Source organism: Trematomus bernacchii, unplaced genomic scaffold, assembly GCF_902827165.1.
Source record: "Trematomus bernacchii unplaced genomic scaffold, fTreBer1.1, whole genome shotgun sequence".
Taxonomy (NCBI): Eukaryota; Metazoa; Chordata; class Actinopteri; order Perciformes; family Nototheniidae; genus Trematomus; species Trematomus bernacchii.
In genome coordinates this window covers 97,980-118,967 of record NW_022988176.1, presented here as the reverse complement: position 1 = coordinate 118,967, position 20,988 = coordinate 97,980, and the positions used below count along the sequence as shown (strand labels likewise).

The window sequence follows — 20,988 nt, the reverse complement described above, 5'->3', positions numbered from 1 at the left end:
GGAAATGACATATCATACTCGAATAGGAAAGAAAAACCACCGGAAGGATAACCTACATGTTGACATTTAGACTGAAATATCTTTCAACAACAAAATCTAATAGATTATAACCTTCTGGATCACATATCATCCTTAACTTGATTCAAACTTGTTGTCATGTTTACATGTTGACATACATTTTGAGTCAATATAATAACACGAACATAAAAATGTTGTATAAGTATTGGAATAGCACTCAATAAGGTAAGAAGAAAATGCTTGTATGATCTACATGTTGACATTTAGATTGAATGATATTTTAAACATTGAATATGTAAATATTTTTAACTGATGTGTATATGTATTCACTGAAACTAAATAAGAATATATTCTACCTCTCTGGGAAAACGGTCACATATCAAACTTAACTTGATTACAGCAGACTTTCTGTCATGTTTACATGTTGACTGTACCACCACTAAAACACAATGATTCATTAACTGATTTAAAAATCTAAATGTGGCTTTTGATGCAGCTCAGAAATGAAAAGACAACAATTCTAAATGTGTCAATAAAAATGTTAATAATAAGAGCCAGATACTTATTTGAAATAAAAATAAAGACATTGTCTAATCTTCATGTTGACATGAAGACTGAATGATATTTTAAAACATTGAAATTGTTAATGTGTTTATGACAAAAACACAGAAAAACATAAAAGCAAATATTTTTGCATCAGTTACTTTAAGGAAATAAAAACACTCAATCAAATCGAATTTGATTAATTTATACTACAATAACAACCAAAGAAGTAGGATACAAAGTCTGATTTAATCAAACTGAAACGTTTACAAATTCCTTGTAAGTTGTTGTGGGGAAAATATATGGTCAACCTTGCCTTCTCACAAACAGCATGTTACTTTGTGTGCTTCTCTTCATATGAATCAAGTGTAATCTAAATATCCATGAGAGGATGATGACTGTAATGAGGAGGACGTGACCCTCTGTGAGCACAAAGCTTGTAGTTTCTCATTTGATAGAAAATGCCTCTTTGAGGCTTGCCACTGCTTGCTTCTTTGTGATTTCTTTCCAAGCTGCAGGAATATCAGCAGGCTTTGCATCGTATGCTGCTGCAAACTCATCATTGAACTTTGCCATTACATATTTCCAGTAGTCTGATGCCTGGAGGCTTGCATCTGGTGGGATTTTCCAGTCCGGATACATTTGTCTGTAAGACTTGTAAGGATGCCATTTACCATTTGAAACACTGTTGCGAAAACGCTTGTCACTGTTCACAGAGGAAGAACATAAGTCAATCACGAGTTTTTGTGTCTCTTCCCATCTATTTCGAACCAGACCCTGTGGTCGATGAAGTAAAGTGGAGTGCTCCGTGTGGGCTGTTACTCCTGCATCACAGGGCGCTTCGCAGAACGGACACTGTTTACCACATCCAATCAGTGTGTTGAAAAGCTCGTTCTGAGGATTCACCAGAAGGTTCTGTAGTTTAGTTTGGATGTTTGTTTCCTTAAACTTCTCTCTAAAGGCCCCTACACACCAGGCCGATATCGGCCGTCTTGCGTTGTTGGGCGAAAACGGGTTCCTTGTCGCCCAAAGTCAATTTGGTGTGTCCCGAACCCTCGGCCGTGACACGCCTTATTTGGCCTTTCACGATCGACACCCGGCCGATTCAACGTGTTGGACACAAGCTATCGGGCCAAGAAACCACTCTGATCAGCTGTTCAGCTAGCAAATGAGAAGCGAAACGGAAGTGAGGGACGTAAACAAACGATTTAAGGCACAAGACAGCAGCTAAACACCAGCAGGTGATACTTAAAGACATCAAACATAGCCCTTAAATGTCCTCTCTTACCTCCCACACATAGCAGGGACATCTCTGATATCGGCGGGAGCGTCCCCGGCTGTCCTCTGCTGAGAGCTCCGTGATTTGTTTGGTCAAGTCCGGTTTTTCATCTCATCGTAAATTTAGCAAGAAGTGGCCATTATTACATTGCTGACTCAATAAACTACACACCCGCCAGAACACTGCGATCATCAGATGCAGGTCTATTAACTGTGCTTTTATAGTATGTCTGCACTTTATGTGCTCATTTCATCATGCATGTATTTTTATATTCTAAAACATGTTTTCGATGGACGAGAGTGAAATGGAACGGCACCCGCTATTTGTTTGTATATCAGTCTGTTCTTCTTCTCTGTCTTCCGGTTGTTGCCTATTTTGAATGACGAATACACACTACCGCCGCCTGCTGGTAAGGAGAGTTATTGCCACTCACGCATGCGCAGTTCGTACGTGCTTGGCTGTAGTAAAGCGGTGTATTTCAGTGCGACACACGGCCAATACGCAGGAGAACTCGTCGATGGATCTGTCGGTGTCGGAGAGTTCTCTGGTGACTGCCTGGTGTGTCAGGGCCTTAAGAGCTTGCGCCATCTCCTTCACACACTCCGTGAGCCTGTGAGCAAACTGTTCCTGGTTGGCATTGTTCAGGATCATGAACACACCAAGAGCATCCTGGGAAATGACCAGTTTGTCACCAAGCTCCTGACAGACAACGTCAACAAATGACTTCAAGTTGCCACACTTTTCTGTTTGAGCTTTCTGGATAGCATTATTTATGCTGTAGACACATGACTGGAGATGTTGTTCCTCGAACATCGTAGAGCCATTTGAGAAGCGTTCCACTATTTTGTTGACTATCCAATTCTTTACATAATTCTCATAGGAGCAAATAAAGCTCTGGTACTTTTTAAAGTCATCCTCTGAGAGCAGATCCAGTAAAACTGAATACTGGAAGGACATTCTTGTGCTGAACTGCTCACTTGTCCTCATTTCACCAATGATATCAGGACCCAGGGAGCGGTTGACAAAGTCTTCGACTGCAGGCTTCAAGCATCGGTCTGTGAATTCATCTGCTTTCTTCTGGCACTGGTCTACATGATGGAACACATCTTTAAGATTAGAACGAAACGTTTCTTTGTTTTCGTTCAGACGTCTGTCATTCTCATGGATGAAATCTTCATGCATTTTCTGAAACCTTCTGGCTGCGTCTCCACAGATGTGCAGTTTCAGAGAGACTTCAAAAGTGATGTCACATTCCTGATTGTTTTGCAGCCTCTCATCAATCATGTTTAGAATCTCCTCGATGTAGGTAACATGGTAATTACTCTTTCTTTGCATTTTGTCAGTCATCATCTCTGAGCAAACTGTAATGATGCTGTCAGCTGTTTGTTGTACAGCCTTTGTGTGACTTTGAGCACTGAATCGGTCTTTAAATCGCTTCCTTCCTTCAGCTGTATATTTAAAAGGCAACCGTCCACACTCTTTCAGGGTTTTGTTACTCAACAAATAATTCGCTTGACTTCCCTTTTGTTTTAGATTTGTTCTCAGGCAGTGAGACACACTGGTGAAAATGTCCTCAACCTTCAATTCTGAACAGGATAGGTGAGTCACTGTTTTAGTCCACATCTTGTCAAATTCTTTGTCCAGCTCTTCCTCTTTCATCTTGATGTTTTTCTTCCTACATTCTTCAATCAATGCACAAACTTTGCCCTCTAATTCCTTTGTGTGGTTCTCCTTGATTCTATTCAGTTAATTTCAATAGCATGAGAAGTTCTCTCATGTCAGATTTGTTGGATTTATCAGCAGGTGTACCGAAGTTGGAGATTCTTGTTTCAGCTTGTGTAACCCATGTGTACATTTCTTTTTTGAATTCCCATTCCCATTTGTTGAATTCTGTGCACAGCCTCATGTATGCATCAGCCACGAGACTGTTTCTGACACTGAAGATGAAGTTTTCATGTTTTACTGCAGTCCACAGGCTCTTCATCCACTCAGTAAACTCCAAGATATTATTAGCTGATGATCCACAACTTCCCAAAATGTGGATTATGTTCTTCTTGAGCTCATAGACAGTCTCGCTGTAGCCTGCATTGACTGGTGCCATCGGTGGGTTTCCATTCCAGAGTCCAGGAATGTACCAGCTTCCAGTGTCTGGACTGTACTCCATCACATCAGTGAAGCTTGAGTACTTTTCTTTCTTTTCCATTTTGGCTGCTGCCTGGGTCATCTCGTTTAAGTGTTGCAGGAGCAGTTTCCTGTCTCGCATGTTCTTGTCATGGGCTGAAACATCTGACACATTCTGGTGAACAAACTGACATTTGGGCTTTTTGCCTACCTCTTTCATCCTGAGGAAAGTGTGTACAACTATCTGTAGGATGTCCTTCATTTCTGTTGAATTCTCCATTGCAATATTGATGATGGTGATATCACTCAGCCCCACAACAAGTGTTGCAAGCTCATTGTCGTGCTCGTGGCTATTGTCCAGTTGTGCGAGCTCTGGTGACTTTAAGCCCTCAGTGAATATGATCACCATGAAGTCACAGTTGAGGTCTTTTCTGACATCTTCATTGATTTGAATCAGCAACATAAAGGCACCTCGAGTGCATCGACCACTGCTGACTGCAAACTGCACTCCAAACATGGTGTTGAGGAGAGTGGACTTTCCTGTGCTCTGAACTCCAAGAACTGTGACTACCAGGATCTTGTTCTTAGGAGACACCAAGTCATTGAGCTGAGAGAGAACGTCACTCACCCATCTGAGCGGTATGTTGGATGCTTCTCCATCTACAAGCTCAAGTGGAAATCCAGCAAGCATTAATCCTGCACATAGCTTGGGGAGATGCTGTAGTTGTTGACGTGCTGGGTCTGTTTCAGGAAGGGATAGGGAAGCTTCATAGATCTGGCCCATTTCACGGAAGAAGTGTTCAGTCCCTAATGAGATGTTGGCAAGTTGTTCCTCAATCTCCTTGATCTCCTTTTTGTTCTCAGAGTTTCTGCATTTTTCTTTGTACTGCTCCCTGAGGTCGAAGAGTTTTTCCCGAGACACGTTATCGAGGTTCATTCGCATCCATTTCAGGAAATAGCACCTCTCTATCCCTGGGCTTGATATTGCATTGATGAAACATGTCATTGCCTTCGACATGGCCTGAGAGTTCTGTTTTCTCCGAAGTTCTTTTTTCTTTAGATGAAGATTGCTTTTGTACACTTCTATATTTTCAGACCCAACTTTCCGAAGTCGCAATTCTTCCTTCTCTAAGCGAGTGAGGTCTTTCCATATTTGTCCTTGCAAGGGAAGCTGAACTTCTTTGTATTTAAGAATGTCTTGAATTTCTGCAGTGATGGCGCGTTTTTCTTCGCAGTCTGGCAGTCTGGAGAGTCTTCATCAACAGAGATTCCATGTTCATGGGCAACGTCAGCCATCTTCTCAATTCCCATCTTCACCTTTGTGTTTTCAAATGCATTGCTGACTTTTGCCCGCAAATCTTCGACAAAGTTTGCATCATTTATGTGCTTATCTTTCAGAAGGATGTTGCTCTTGGTTAAGCTCAACTTGGTTGCTACCTTTTTTACAGCATTTCATTTGAAATCCTTGCTTTGACGGTTGCCCACCAAGAAGATCTGTGCCTTGTGTTGTGGGTTGGTTAGCAGCTCACACTCAGAGTCCAAAGCATCAAAGAACACAAAAACTGCTGCAGATGTCTGACAAAAGAATGAAAATTGTGTTTGAGATGAAGCAATGTCCCCACGAAGGTTAGCTACAGCAACTGGCTCGCTGAAGACGTCCATGTTTTTGTTCCCACAAGGAAGGTACCAAGTCATTTCCACCAATCCATAGGATATTCTCCTTGGACTGTCACCACCCTCCATGTTACGGTGAACAAAGGTGTCATGGTACTGCTGAGAGTTGCTCAGAAGCTTATTGAGGATCTCTGACTTGGACAAAGAGCACTCACCCAGTCTCACAAAAGATATCATTGGAAGTTCAGAGACAACAATTCTCTCTTCAATAAATCCCTTGGATTCTACAAGGGACCGAGGTCTGTATTTTTTAACAATGTCTCTCATGGCCCAAAGCATGAGTGTGCACTGCTTTGTGTCACAGTTAGGAAGCAACAGAGGCACGGAAAACTGACACATAGACATTTTGAGGGCCATTTCCTGCTGTACAAAACCATCAGAGCACAGGAAGAGAGCAGTTATAATATCAAGGGGATTCAGTTTGTCACCTGAATGTGTTTTTTCGTCTAAGTCATCAAGACCATCTGTGTGATCCTCACAGTTGGACTCGTGTGCAGGTGTACATTTCACATTCCTAGCTGTCACATTAACCATCATTTGTTTCTTCAGAAAATACCATGGAAGATCCGAATTACATTTAGCAGGTTCATCAGTAAAGGTCTTCTGGTCAATCCTCAGAAGTGTGCTTAGGGACAGCTTCTCTCTGTAGTGGTTGTTAACATTCAGGTAAATATGTTACCAATTTGTGTTATTTGTTGTGCATGACTGGAAGCCAATAGCGTAACAGGTTAAAGGTCAATGATGGGTATAAATAAAGCCACGCCTCCAATGGGAGGGCCCCGTTGAATGAAATGCCACTGTCTCTGATGTTTCGTTACTCCTCCGCTTATTTGGATGCTAAACAGCAATGAAGTTATGCTTACTCTGCTAACAGGTTATGGGCCCAGAGACACCCAAATAAGTATTTCCGGCGTTTGTCCACCGATGGAAAGTCGCAACGTAGCACGTGTGGTGGATTAGCAAGCTAAGCTAACACCATGAGCAGGTTGGGCGCAGGTTCCAGTACCCGCTGGTCTCGGTTAGTGTTTGACGGGGATGAGAAGAACTATGAACTGTGGGAGACGAAATTCTTGGGCCATCTTCGCTTACAGGGACTGAAGAATACTATTTTAAGGAGTCCTACGGACATAATTGAGGAAGATGAAGAGGCGGACGATGAAAGGAAAAATGAAGAGGCTTATGCAGAGCTTATCCAATTTCTTGATGACAAAAGTTTGTCCCTTGTAATGAGGGAGGCGGCGGATAATGGTCGGCAGGCATTGAAGATTTTAAGAGACTATTATGCAGGCACAGGTAAACCACGTATTATCAGCCTATATACTGAACTGACATCACTCCTAAAGTCAAGCAGTGAAAGTGTGACGGAGTATATAATACGTGCAGAGACCGCCATCACCGCTTTGAGAAACGCGGAGGAGAAATTAAGTGATGGGCTTCTTGTAGCAATGGTTTTGAAGGGACTGCCAGAATCATTTAAACCATTCGCCATACACATCACGCAAATTGACAGGATAATAAGTTTTGCTGAATTTAAGACTAAGCTCCGCAGCTATGAGGATACTGAGCGAATGCGCACACCGCCACCAGAGGACAACGTCATGAGGGCGCGGGAACAGTTGAGAGCGAGACGACCCTCTGTACCAAGAGCATGGGATAAAGGAACCAAGTGTGCAGACATTGTTTGTTATAGATGCGGCCTGAGTGGACACAAGGCCGGAACGTGCCAACGTAAGCTGTGGTGCAGTCATTGTAAGAGCAACACGCATCGGGATGCAGCCTGCAGGCGGAAGCAGCGACGGGAGGACGACGCGCGGAAAGCTTCGGATGAAACGACTGGCGAGGAGTATGCTTTCCGAGTCAACGACGTGGACAACAAGGTCCAGCCAGGACGCAGCATCACCGAGAGAGGACTGATGGTGGACACAGGGGCGACTTCACATATCGTCACGGATGTAACAAAGTTCAAGAGGTTTGATGACGACTTCCAGGCTGAGTCCCACTGTGTGGAATTAGCTGATGGTACCAGGTGCAATGGTGTAGCAGAAGGAAGAGGGGACGCTGTTATTATTATGGTGGACAGCATGGGGAAAAGACACAAAACAACTCTGAAGAAGGCGTTGTACATCCCATCGTACCCCCAAGACATTTTTTCTGTGAAAGCAGCTACAACCAAAGGAGCAACGGTAACCTTCAAGCAGGGCAAAGACGTCCTGCAACACAAAGACGGTACAACATTTCACATTTATGAATTGAACAGACTTTATTTCTTGAACACAGTAAATGATGAATGTGATGACCAATGCAACAGGTGTTATGATTTACAGACATGGCATGAGATCCTGGGACACTGTAATTATGATGATATTCAGAAGTTACAGAATGTTGTTAATGGCATGTCAGTTAAGGGTAAGGTAAACAAACCTCCACATTGTGATGTATGCACTAAAGGGAAGTTTACCCAAACCAGGAACAGGGAGCCTGATGTAAGAGCCAAAGCAGCTCTAGAGTTGGTGCACACAGATATAGCAGGACCAATAGATCCGCAATCCAGAGAAGGCTTTAAGTATGCTTTATCATTCACAGATGATTACTCCAGTGCAGTGTTTGTGTATTTCCTTAAAAACAAAAGTGACACAGTGCAAGCAACAGAGAGATTTCTGGCCGATACTGCCCCATACGGGAAAGTAAAATGTATCAGGTCAGACAATGGCACAGAGTTCACAGGGAAACATTACCAAGCATTACTATGCAGTAATAGGATTAGACATGAAAAGTCAGCACCGTATTCCCCACATCAAAATGGCACTGCTGAAAGGAATTGGCGCACACTTTTTGACATGGCCAGGTGCATGCTTATAGAAAATGAGATGCCAAAAAGTATGTGGACCTATGCAGTACAGACAGCAGCTGTAGTAAGGAATAGATGCTTTAACAACCGCACAAAACAGACACCTTACTTTATGCTGACAGGTAGACGGCCTAACCTTTCCAGAATGCACAAGTTTGGGTCAGTGTGCTATGCTTATAAGCAAGACAAAAAGAAACTGGACTCAAGGTGTGAAGAGGGAATTTTTGTTGGATATGACAAAAATAGTCCAGCCTACATGGTATATTTCCCTCACAGTGGAAAAGTGCAAAAATCTAGACTTGTGAAGTTTGTGACCAAGACCAATTCAGAAAGAGAAACACAAACAGAAACCGTCTCTGATGATGATTTTGAGGTACAGAACAAATCTGGCAAAAACAAACGTGATACTAACGTAAGTCCAGTATCTATACCTGTTGTAACAGAGACAGAAGACAAGAGTGAGCTTAGGCGTTATCCTTCAAGAGTGAGGAAGAAGCCAGCTTACTTATGTGACAGTGTATGTGGTAAGGAGAGTGAGGATCAGCTACTGACAAATATTGACTATTGTTACAGATTAATGTGCAATATCCCTTTAACATTTAGGGAGGCTGTAACTTCATCTGAGTCAAAACAATGGGTTATTGCAATGGATGAAGAAATGCAATCACTAAAAGAGAATGACACATTTATCCTGACCAACTTACCTCAAGATGAGAAAGCAGTGGGGGATAAATGGGTGTACGATATCAAAACCAATGTTGATGGATCCGAAAGATACAAGGCACGATATGTAGCCAAGGGATACAGTCAGAAGAGGGGTGAAAACTATGATGAGACATTTTCACCTACCGCTAACCTCACCAGTACCAGAGTGTTAATGCAAAAAGCAGCACAGGAAAATCTGATTTTACACCAAATGGATGTTAAAACTGCTTACCTACATGCACCAATAGACTGTGAGATATACATGGACCAGCCAGAGGGTTTTGAGGTCAAATCTAGTAAAGGTGAAAAGTTGGTGTACAAGCTAGAAAAGTCATTATATGGGCTTAAACAGTCAGGCAGAAATTGGAACAAAATGCTACATGAGTATCTGAGTGAAAATGAGTTCCTACAGAACCCTGCTGACCATTGTGTTTACACAAAAGAAACTGAAAACTGGAAAGTGATAATGATAATATGGGTTGATGATATAATCATTGCAGCTAGTGATAACAATGCATTGAAAGTTGTTAAAGAGATGCTCACAGCTAAATTCAGGATGAAGGACTTGGGGAAACTAAAACATTTCCTTGGCATTGATTTTGATCAAACTGATTCATGTGTAAAGATGTCACAGAAGAAATATGTGAACAAAATACTTGAAAGGTTTAACATGCAGGATTGTAAACCGAGAGCGACACCTTGTGAGCAAAAACTGAACTACTTGGATGATGCTGTACCGATGAAGGATGTTAGAATGTACAGAGAAGCAGTAGGTAGCCTGATCTACCTAGCTGTGTGCACGAGGCCTGATTTGAGTTTTGTTGTCAGTAAACTGTCCCAGTATTTTTCTGAGCCGACAGAAGAGCAATGGATTACTGTCACACATGTACTGAGATATTTGAAAGGTACAATCGACAGGAAGCTGTGTTACCGGAAATGTAAGAGTGAAAAACTGGGCTTACAAGCATACAGCGATGCAGATTGGGCTGCTGATCTAACCGACAGACGTAGTATGTCAGGTTATTGTGTTAGCCTTAATGAGAGCGGGCCACTGGTTTCTTGGAAAACCAAAAAGCAGCCAACTGTTGCTTTATCAACTTGTGAAGCCGAGTATATGGCTTTAGCAGCTACTATGCAGGAGTGTATGTACTTAATACAACTACTAGAGGGCATTGACAAATGTGAATATACACTACCTACGATTTACGAAGACAACCAGGGCACAATAGCGTTGGCAAAGAATCCTGTTAACAGACAGAGATGCAAGCATATTGACATTAAGTATCATTTTCTGAGGTCAACTGTGGAAGGGGGAAAAACAAATCTGATTTATTGTCCAACAGACCAGATGGTGGCAGATGTTATGACAAAACCTGCACCAAAGTTTAAGTTGATTAAGTTTGCAAAGTTTATGTTTGGTGAGTAACAATTTCTGTAAGGTAGAGAACCTTATAATGTTTTTATTTGTTAAAAGACCACAAATGTGTTATCAAGTGGGGGTGTTAACATTCAGGTAAATATGTTACCAATTTGTGTTATTTGTTGTGCATGACTGGAAGCCAATAGCGTAACAGGTTAAAGGTCAATGATGGGTATAAATAAAGCCACGCCTCCAATGGGAGGGCCCCGTTGAATGAAATGCCACTGTCTCTGATGTTTCGTTACTCCTCCGCTTATTTGGATGCTAAACAGCAATGAAGTTATGCTTACTCTGCTAACAGTGGTGATCCAACCCCAGTTCCTCCAAAAACTTCTCTAGCTGCTTCTCTGTAGAAAATAAAAACAAGACATATAAAAGCCTTAATTGATTATTACACATTCATAAGCATGGATCAACATTTATTATAAATGTTTTCCTTTCCTATAGTTTATTAAACTACAACTATGATGGGCAGTCAATTATTAAACAGCTGGTCTAATAGATGGATCCAGATCCTTCAACCACACTAGAATCAAATTAAGAGATATACAAATGTAATTGTCAGTGAAAAGATTTGATAGAAGGGATTGAGACATCATTTGCATCAAATTACAGCAGGTTTATAAAAATGCAATACACTGTTTGACATTGGCAGTGATAGGTGAACATTGAAAGAAATATCGTTCATGTCTGTCATGATCAATCATATCCAAGCTATATATTATGCATGGTTTAAGGAAACATCCACTTGAAAAGGAAAAAAGATACACTTGTTTGCAATGTTACTGTGCAATAGTCATTTTATGCAAAAGCACATTTTTTTATAAATGTCTCAGCATTTAATTGTTATAAGGTCTCAATACTATATATATAAAATATAATATTTTGTTGCCATGTATTGGTTGCCTTTTTTACCTGCTATGTAACACTGTACATTTCCCCGCAGTGGGACTAATAATGTTTTTAATGATTCATGTGGAACCTACTTGAGCAGGTCTCCCTTGAAAAAGAGATCAATGATCTCAATGGGTTAAAACCTGGATAAATAAAGGTTTGAAATGAAATGAAATGAATAAAGGAATTCTGATTTTGATTCTGATAAGTACGCATACAGAAAATGTGTGAGCCAGATTAGCAGTAAGCGTCATATGTGCTATACTGGCAGTAATATATCTATGACAAATATCTATGACAGCTTCATTAACATGAAGAAAGGCTGTTGCTGAGAAAGTTGCTCTATGCACTGCTGCTTTACAACAGATAACCTTGAAGCAATAAAAACAAATCTTACAGCGGTAATGGAAAAGCTTGAGCTTCAAACTGATACAATAACAACCATGGAAGCCCTGGAGTATGGTGGAGGATGATAATATATTTGCTGTGGTGGAGCAATACTGTACTGGTCAACCAGATGAAAATGCTGATGTTCATAATGAAGAGGAACAAGAAAAAAAACATAAAGCCAAACTCCAGCCAAGTTACATTCAAATAGCAAAGAAAGAGTGACTCGATTTAAGTAATGCAGCACCAAATCAAAATGACTGAAATGCTGACAAAGGAGCAACGCTTAACATTACATCCATCCAGAGAAATACCCATCTTTAAAGAATATAAATTAGAGTACCTTCCATTTATTGAGATGTTTGTCCAAGCTAAAGACTTGGTGAGAAGGTTTCCATAAATGAATTCTAAAAAGGACGAGAAAGCCAAGAGATTGCTCGAAGAGAACTATGGAAATGAACTCTTTTGCAGCAGCTTGTTTGGAGAAAGGTCAAATTGGAATGCCATTAACAGTGAAGATAGAAAAGCACTGCTCAATTATACTATTTTTCTTTAAAGGGCCCATGTCATGGCCATTTCCACTGATCATAATTACATTGTTGAGGTATACTAAAATAGATTTATACTGTGCAATTTTCCAAACTCACATTGGTTTCGCATACAGCATCTCTGTCAAGCATGTGTATTCAGCAGTATTCACTCTCTCCACTAAACGACTCGTTGGAGCTCTTGCCCCCCCCTCCCTGTGAGCCTAGTGTGCTCCGATTGGTCAGCTCGGCCACTCTGTTCTGATTAGTCAACCACCAGAGAGGCTGCGCCCATGTCTAAACGGCTGCTCTCAGCCGAACATCAGTCTTATCATGGCGTTGGTACAGCCGTATATTTTATACGCCAACTAACCGAACTGTACCTACAACTGTTGTTATAGAAGAGTGTGACGGCCCCAGGGCCTTTGTCTTACGATGGGGTGGAGCTGAAGAGGCTAATCAGCGCGATCACGGACACCTGGCCGGAGCCGAGGTGCTAGCCAGCTGCCCGGAGTCAAACGGCGGCCCCTCTCTCTCTCCAAGCAGCTTAGCGATCCTCTCCCCTGACCACCTATCTCTGCATTTACCACAATAAATGTGCCGTGGTTTTGTAAACTCGTGTATGTCTCCTTGTCTTTCCGTTGTGGCCTACGAGCCGGTCATAACAAAGAGTAAATTATTTTTACCCGTTATAAACTACTACTGTTTGATGAGAAATCAAATCATGGTTTGCTATATATGAATGATATGTTATAGGAGCAAATAATTCAGGGAAGAAAGGATAGGCCTACTAAGTATTTCCATTAAACTTTATTTTTAGAAATGTACAAAATGAACGTAAATATACATATATACACGGTATATTGTCAATTACTCCCCGTTGTCGGCATCTTGCCTATAGCAGCCGGGGCTTTTTAGGAGGATGCATCGGTGTGGTAGTCCAGTCATGTATTGTCCGGCAGGATCTGGCTGGACGAAATCAAATGCAAATCACAAAATATTAGAGAAACTTAGTTGTTTTAGATTCGTGAGTAGTAGTTGTGGTAGGAGTGTGGATCTATCTAATGAACAGCTTGCCTGCTAATATGCTAACCTAGCTTTGTTTACCTTGGTAGCTAACACGATATGAACGTTAGCTTGGAGGAACGGCAACTATAATGGAGTGTAATAAAACTACTATGAACAAAAGCTAGTGGTTCATATTAGGCTAGCAATAACGTGTTTATAATTGCAATATTATACGGGTATTCTGCTACGTTCGGTCATACATTGTAACTTGCATGAATACATTGTTTTGCGCTAGCATACAGCTAGCCTCGTTAGCTATACATGCAGTATGTACATGTACTGTCACAATGTACGGTAAATCACCCGGAGTATACTGTATGAGTATTCTGTGTGTGTGACTGCAGACATTCTCCTGCCATGACAAACATGTAAGGCCATCTGCTGACATTGTAGTTGATATATTTAAACGCTAGCAACGTAGCATCACAAAAATGTTTTTCCGACCAAACTAAGGTCTAGCTCCGTCGGTTAGATCGGTAGCATACACGCTACGCCAGCTATAATGTAATTACGTTTCGCGACTGACTGTACGGTAAATCACCAGGAGTATACGGTCTATGACTATTTTGTGTGTGAATGCAGACATTATCCAGCTATGAGGAACATGTATGTAAGGCGATCTGCTAATATTGGAGTTGATATATGGAAACGCTAGCAACTTAGTTAGCCCAGTTAGCACTATGTCAATGACTTAGGAGTCCGGTTTACACATTTAACCAGTCGTGGTAGATACCTTGTTTGATAAATACACAAATAACAACGCAAACTTACAGGTTGTGTACCCGAATCTTCCCCTGCTCCAAACGGTCCAAACAAGCTGTGCATATCCGGCCTCAAACTGGGCAATGTTTTGGAAGCTTTCGTCTGTGAAATGCCGGTTCTTCGAACCTCTGAAGGAACAGTGTTAAAAAGAAATTTCAACCACTGACTTCGTCGTGGTTCTTCCGTCGGTAGGACAAACAGCTCAGATTTCTCCTCACATTTCAGGAAACAGGTCCTTGGCAGTGGCATGACTGGATTGATTGTGAACTGAACCAGAGCTTCCAACAGTAAATGTTAGGCTGGCAGAGGGTGCGGCCAGCGCCGCTGGGTGGGGCCATAGCTCTTTGGGATTGGTCCATTTCGTTCCGGGTACCGCATGACATCAGGCCGTACCCGGAACTAAATGGAAGACTCAAATGGGCAGTGACGTATCTCCAACGAGGCGTTTTGGGGAGGTATTTTCTGTGTTAGAGTTTTACTCGCTACAGGGTGTACTTTGAGGGTTTTGACTCTGCACACCGTTTACATGCATAAAAACCTTCATAACACACAAGGGGACTGGTAATAACCGGAAAAGCATGACATGGGAGCTTTAAGGATATTGTAACTCAATGGAAAATATTGATACCTTCCTTTAAACTCAGGGAAAAGTGTAGAACTGCAAATTCATAGATTCAAACAAAATGAAAAATGCAATGTTTCTAGTTTTGGTTGATTTCATCAAAAGACATGCACTGATGGTTTTAAAGAAATTAGTTTTGCAACAGTGAGTTCAGGTGCACTCATAGAAATGCAAAAGAGCAAAACATGTCAGATTTCCAAAAGACAGAGTTACGCCAGAGCCATACATATCAGAGTCAATGACTTTGGCCAACTTGACAACACTTGATGATGAAAGCCCTTCAACAGTTATGTTCGTGTAAAAATGATCAACAGCCGACACACATAACTACAGTGCCAAATGTTCCAAATGACTTTGAACCTCTATCACTCGACCACTTGCTCCAGCTCAAGGTCAAACCAATGTTACCACCAGGTTAAATCCATCTGCAATATTCAGAGCCAAAACACTGTTGGCAGCAAGTGAAATGCATAACGGAGTTCTGGAGCAGATGGATCTACGACTTTGCAAGAAAGACCAGAATGGAATTGCATTCAAAGAAACCATATACCTGGACATACATGTATTGATCATAAACTCAAATGCACTTCATTGATCCTGGTTAATGGCAAAAGTTCTGGAGACACCACCCAGATCAAGAGGTCTGATTAATTTTATGACAGAAACAAACATGCTGGAAAGACCAGTAAGCTCAGTTATCTCTCTGGTGCCAGTCTCAGAATAAGGCAAATTAACATTCACAATTAGAATGTAGTTTTCAAAGGCTGAACCTTTTGTATCCGGCTCCTTTTTTGTTTTGTTAACTTTTATTAAAGATTCCCATTACAATTTGTTTTGTGCAGAATGCAAAAATAATATTTTCACCCAGTGGCGACCTCTAGAGTCAATTAAAAAGAAAGACTACAATTCCCTAGCACAAGCTTATTGAGATACACATTTATGGGCTGATGTGGCAGAGTTCTAAACCGCTCAATTATTTAACGTTATCATCTTACAGTTAGCACATCTTTTAGTTTTGTTTTGCCTCTTTTGTTTTTATAGTAAACCATGCAATAACGATTATATTTGACTGACCTTTGGGGGCAGATGGTGCAGTTGGCTTTCTTAATGTTCCATCAGCTTTCTCTTGCAGAGTTTTAACCTCACTGCACAATGTTGCACTCTCCACTTCAACAAATTCACCAGCAGGTGGCTCAGGATGCAGAGGCTCTAACTCCCTGCTGAGCTGATAGACTTTATTCTGAACAGGAGTGCTGGGCTCTGTGGGGAAAAACAGAAAGCTTTCAGTAAAACTTAAAAAATGAATGTTCCATGAATGTTTGTCAGCATTTTAAAGTGCTGTTTGACTGACAAGGAAAGGCCAAAAAAAAAGCCATATGAAGCTCAGCGCGAGTTCAATCAGGAAGACCAAGCTCTTCATTCAGATTACACGTCACCACATTACACTCTCCTTACTCATTAAGTGATCGGGGGCGTCACTCCCCAGCTAACCAATCTCTCCTCTCCCCATTCCCACAAGCCTATCATAGCTCCCGCTAATCCCTTTATATCTGCTCTTCCCTCTGTCAGCTGTCATTTCAGGTGACAAAAACGCAACCCTCCTCCACCCCTTTCGCCTCCTGTCTCCTTCAGGACCAAGCTAAACCTTCTCCCTGCAGTCCGTTCCCACCTACTTATCACCACCACCAGTGTCTAGACCCCGGGGGGTTTCATCGGAGCGGTTCATCCCCCTCCTGAATGATTATCCTGCAAACTGGGGCCTAATCGCCAAACACCATTTCATTCTCCTGTTATAATTGTGGCATCATTATTCATTCATTTATGTGTCCCGGTAATAAATATGTATTCCATACATCAACGTCTCTCCTGATTTAAATATAATTATCGAAAAGATCCAGAAACAGGTGGCATTGATTACATTTTCAGATTTACCTGTGAAGACAGATAGCGAGGTTGCTTCGCTTTGATTTCCATTGTCTGCAATCTTTTTGAAACTGATGGTACACTCAGTCCCGTGAATCAGTGCCTTAACCGTGACAGTTTCTGCGTTATCAACAGTCAAACTGCCGCTGTTTGTTTGACAGCCAGAGTAATCTAACTGTAGTCTACACCCAGCTACTTTCCCTGGTGGAGGAACATCTGTCATAAGACAAGAAAAGTACATCTCAGTAATTTTACATATCACTGCGTATATATTTATAACATTAGATCAGTTATTGACAGTCACACTTACGGTCGGACTGTGGTGCTGCTGGAGTGTTCTTTCCTTCCTCACAGCACGGGTCAGGAGAGGGATCTGTTTCTTCCTGATGTTCCTTGGTAATTGAGAACATTACAGTATGTTTGCATTCTATTTTGAACGAGTCATACTATATTAATAATTGTTGGTTAAATAACCTTAAAGAGGTGGATAGAGACATTTCTTTGTATCAGAATACAGCAGGTTGATGAAAATGTTTTTTGCACTGAGATTGGACATTGGCATTATTCATAGGTGATCATTTAATAAAAATCAGAATGGGTGCTGTCATGATCAATCATATTACTTAGAACCACATATCCTGTGATGCTCACAGGGGAGGGCAGGAAAATGTATAAATACTTATGCTTCAGACCTATGAGAGGTCAGCTATTCTAACCTTAATTTAACTATTACGCATTTCATTATACTTTTTACCTGTGCTGAAAGAAGTACTCAGTAAATATTAATACAAAAGTGTAGAATTTACCAGTAAGTAAAATAGTGTACAATAGTGTGTACCAGAACACTGTAGCTCTTCACTTTATAGAAAAGTACCTCTCAGTATCTCCACAGCAGGTATATATTTATTACATTAAATCAGTTATTAACAGTCACACTTACGTTCGGACTCTGGTGCTGCTGGAGTGTTCTTTCCTTCCTCACAGCACGGGTCAGGGAAGGAATCTGATACTCCATAATGTTCCTTGGTAATTGAGAACAATATGTTTAATGTTTGAATTCTAATCAATACATGAATCATGCCATATTCACAATACTTAAATATATGACAATATTTCTCTTGTAATTGTATTGTAATTTAATTATTTACCTCCACATCAGGGTTATCCATTGCAGAAACACTCTCAGCCATCCCACAAGATTCTTCAAACAGCGTCTCACTGAAAGTGTTAGAAAAGAACTGTGTTACAGCATCTAATCTAATGTAGATTCTACACCAGGCACATGCAGAGGATGAGAGGGGACGGGGCTCAAATGCATAAAAGGGCACATAAGGAAGTCCCTCCCTTTCCGGTGGACCTCCATGGGACCTTATTTAGGAAAAATTATGTATTGAAGTCAATAGATGAGAGTAACACCTATGTCACTTCCGGGTGAAAATTACGGCCCCGCCCACTTTTTGGGGAAAACAAAGCTGTCATTTGAATGGCGGTCAATACAAATTCTGAAGTTTTTGCCAATCCGATCAGAAATTTATTAAAACCGTGGATTTTTGGATCTTCAAAGAGCCCGATTACGATGGCCAGTCAGGCAAACAATTACATTAAATTATTTGAAATCGACGATCGGGCTCGATATACCTGTATGGTTAAATTAAAATCAGTAGGCGAGGCCGTAATTTCGCCAGCTGTTACTTTCATGAGCGAGGCGGAAAATAATTGTTTTATCATGCCAAAAAGCTGCTGTGTCGTTTATTGCACTTCAAACATGAAAACAAATCCAGAGTTACGTTTTTCTGTACTTCCTCTAAGAAAAAAGGACAGTAAAAGAAGAGCTCTGTGGCTTCAGGCTTGATCGCCATTCAATTGACAGTGTTGTTTCCCCCAAAAGTGGGCGGGGCTGTAATTTTCGCCCTGAAGTGACGTAGATGTTACTCTCATCTATGGACATCGATCGCCTACTGCAATAGTTAACCATATATCGAGCCCTATCTTCGATTTCCAATGATTTAATGTAATTGTTTGCCTGTCTGGCCATTGTAATCGGGCTCTTTGAAGATCCAAAAATCCACTGTTTTCTTACATTTCTGATCGGATTGGCAAAAACTTCAGAATTTGAATCGACCGCCGTTCAAATGACAGCTTTGTTTTCCCCCAAAAGTGGGCAAAGCCGTCATTTTTGCCCGGAAGTGACGCATGTGTTACCCGTTTGAATTGTGCCACGAAGTACACATAGATGTTTGTTCATTTAAAAGATAATTTTGCAAGTAAAAAAAAAATGTTTTGCCGTAAAACTTTTTTTTTCAGAACTAAGTGAAAAACAAACAATGGCATAAAATATTAATATGTATGATTTATTTATTTTCTTCTCAGAGTGTACCAGAATGCGTAGTTTATGTTAGTATTTCTAAAAATCTCCTGGGGGATAATCCCCCCAGACCCCCCTGCTGGGGTTGGGTTTTCAGCATGTGTGCCTTTTTATATAGTTCAGCTTTGATTCCATCATCTCATTAAACCTTTTTTAAAAGCATACTTTAGTTCTGTGAAGGGATATATGCACTGTACTTCACTTTTATTAATATTGTATTCTGAAAAGCGTATATATTACAGCACGATATTTTGTCGAATAGATTTGAGTGCTTCAAAATGTTGGGTCGCGATCTATTGACCAAGTAAAAAGTGGGTCCCGAGGCCTGACCAGTTGAGAACCACTGGTCTAAAGCATTTATTATTTTCATTTTTCCCCTCTCATATTCAGTGTGGATGGATTGAGACAGCGTGGTGTCCAGAGAGCTGCAGAGACTTCAGAGAGAAACCTCCGTGTGATGGACGTCCTGTCTGTTGGTTTGGCCGGAGAGGACTGAGGGTCTTTCCTCTGTGAGGAGGACCAGGCCTGATGGAGGAGCCCATGCATAGCTGATACCACCTGATCAGGCCTAGTCTGTCACTTTATTTGACTAAATGTGTTTACTTATACATTTAATAGGTTTACACCTTCTGTCCATATGTGCTTTTTATTTAAAACATGTTTGATTAACTTTTGGTTCACATTTCAATAAATTGAATTTGTATTTGCACTCCTTTTGTCCATTATTCTTACTGAAAATGTTAGATTACACATTCACATCTGACTGAAGATTGGCCCCATTTATTTGCGTTGCAAACTCTGCGGTACAAGGTACATGTTGTGAAGCTCATGAAGTGAGGCAAATAGAAATAATCAGCTGATGGAGTGTAGATGTGGAAATAGGTGCATTCGATCAGCTGACTGTGTTTTCACAATAAAAATAGTTTCTTAGTGAATGTCCTGAGCTACAAAGACAATCAGATTATGAATGAACAGTATGAAATTCATCAACATTGAAATATATTTTATTATCAAAATAATATTTAACTGTTATTAAAACAAGCTTGCTCTGTTGTCTCACTGAAAGAATAACTTTTACCACGTTTTTACAGACAATATTGAGAGATAAATAGCAGTTGTCACTATGCGTTAAATATATTTGCCTTCAATACATTAAATTAGAAAGCTGACAGTCATATTGCTTGTTAACATCTAAATGTAACCCTTTGCATGGAAAAAAACCTCAACTTCACTGATGTGTAGGTGATCTAGTATTTAGTATTGTTTAATGGAATGTATAGCAGTGTATTAAAGTCAATACTTCATTTATTTAAACCAATATCTTTCTTGATTCTTTGTACAGTATGAAAAAAGAGTATTTGCACCTGTGCTGAAGTTCACTGGTGTGAGGAGTCCAGTTCTGTCTCTCACTCTCTGGTCCAGCCTGTCTGCATAACCTGGGCACTTTAAACAAACAGATATATATGTAAAGAACCATGTGTACAAACAATATAACTTATTATCTTCTGTTGAACATGTTGGATTGTGTATTGTCCGAGTCAGGGTCCTTTTTATTTTACTGTAACTTTGGAAGTTGTGTTACCAATGCTTACTGTTTATTTGATACCAATTTGGTAATGCAATTAATAAAAACAACAAGGTTTGGGTTCGTTCTTCAGATGACTGTGATGTTAACGTGTAAGCTCAATAATGAACTCCAGCTCAACCAACCATATTGTAATATCTAAGTAATCATCTTGAAATATGACATTAATAATTGTAATATACACACATCTTATTGTGAGGTAGATTTCACATACATTACTTCGACGTTAGCTTGTCTACATACTTGA

The 20,988-nt window shown here is 40.6% G+C and overlaps 1 long non-coding RNA gene and 1 pseudogene across 1 annotated transcript; one reads left to right on the top strand and one right to left on the bottom strand.

Moving 5' to 3' along the window:
• Positions 1 to 478: 478 nt before the first annotated feature.
• On the bottom strand, positions 479 to 18,174 carry LOC117476017 (annotated as a pseudogene).
• Positions 9,359 to 10,837, top strand: LOC117476038. Its single transcript, XR_004555230.1, has 2 exons — positions 9,359 to 9,474; positions 10,485 to 10,837. It is a non-coding gene; the product is annotated as an uncharacterized LOC117476038 (long non-coding RNA).
• Positions 18,175 to 20,988: the final 2,814 nt, after the last annotated feature.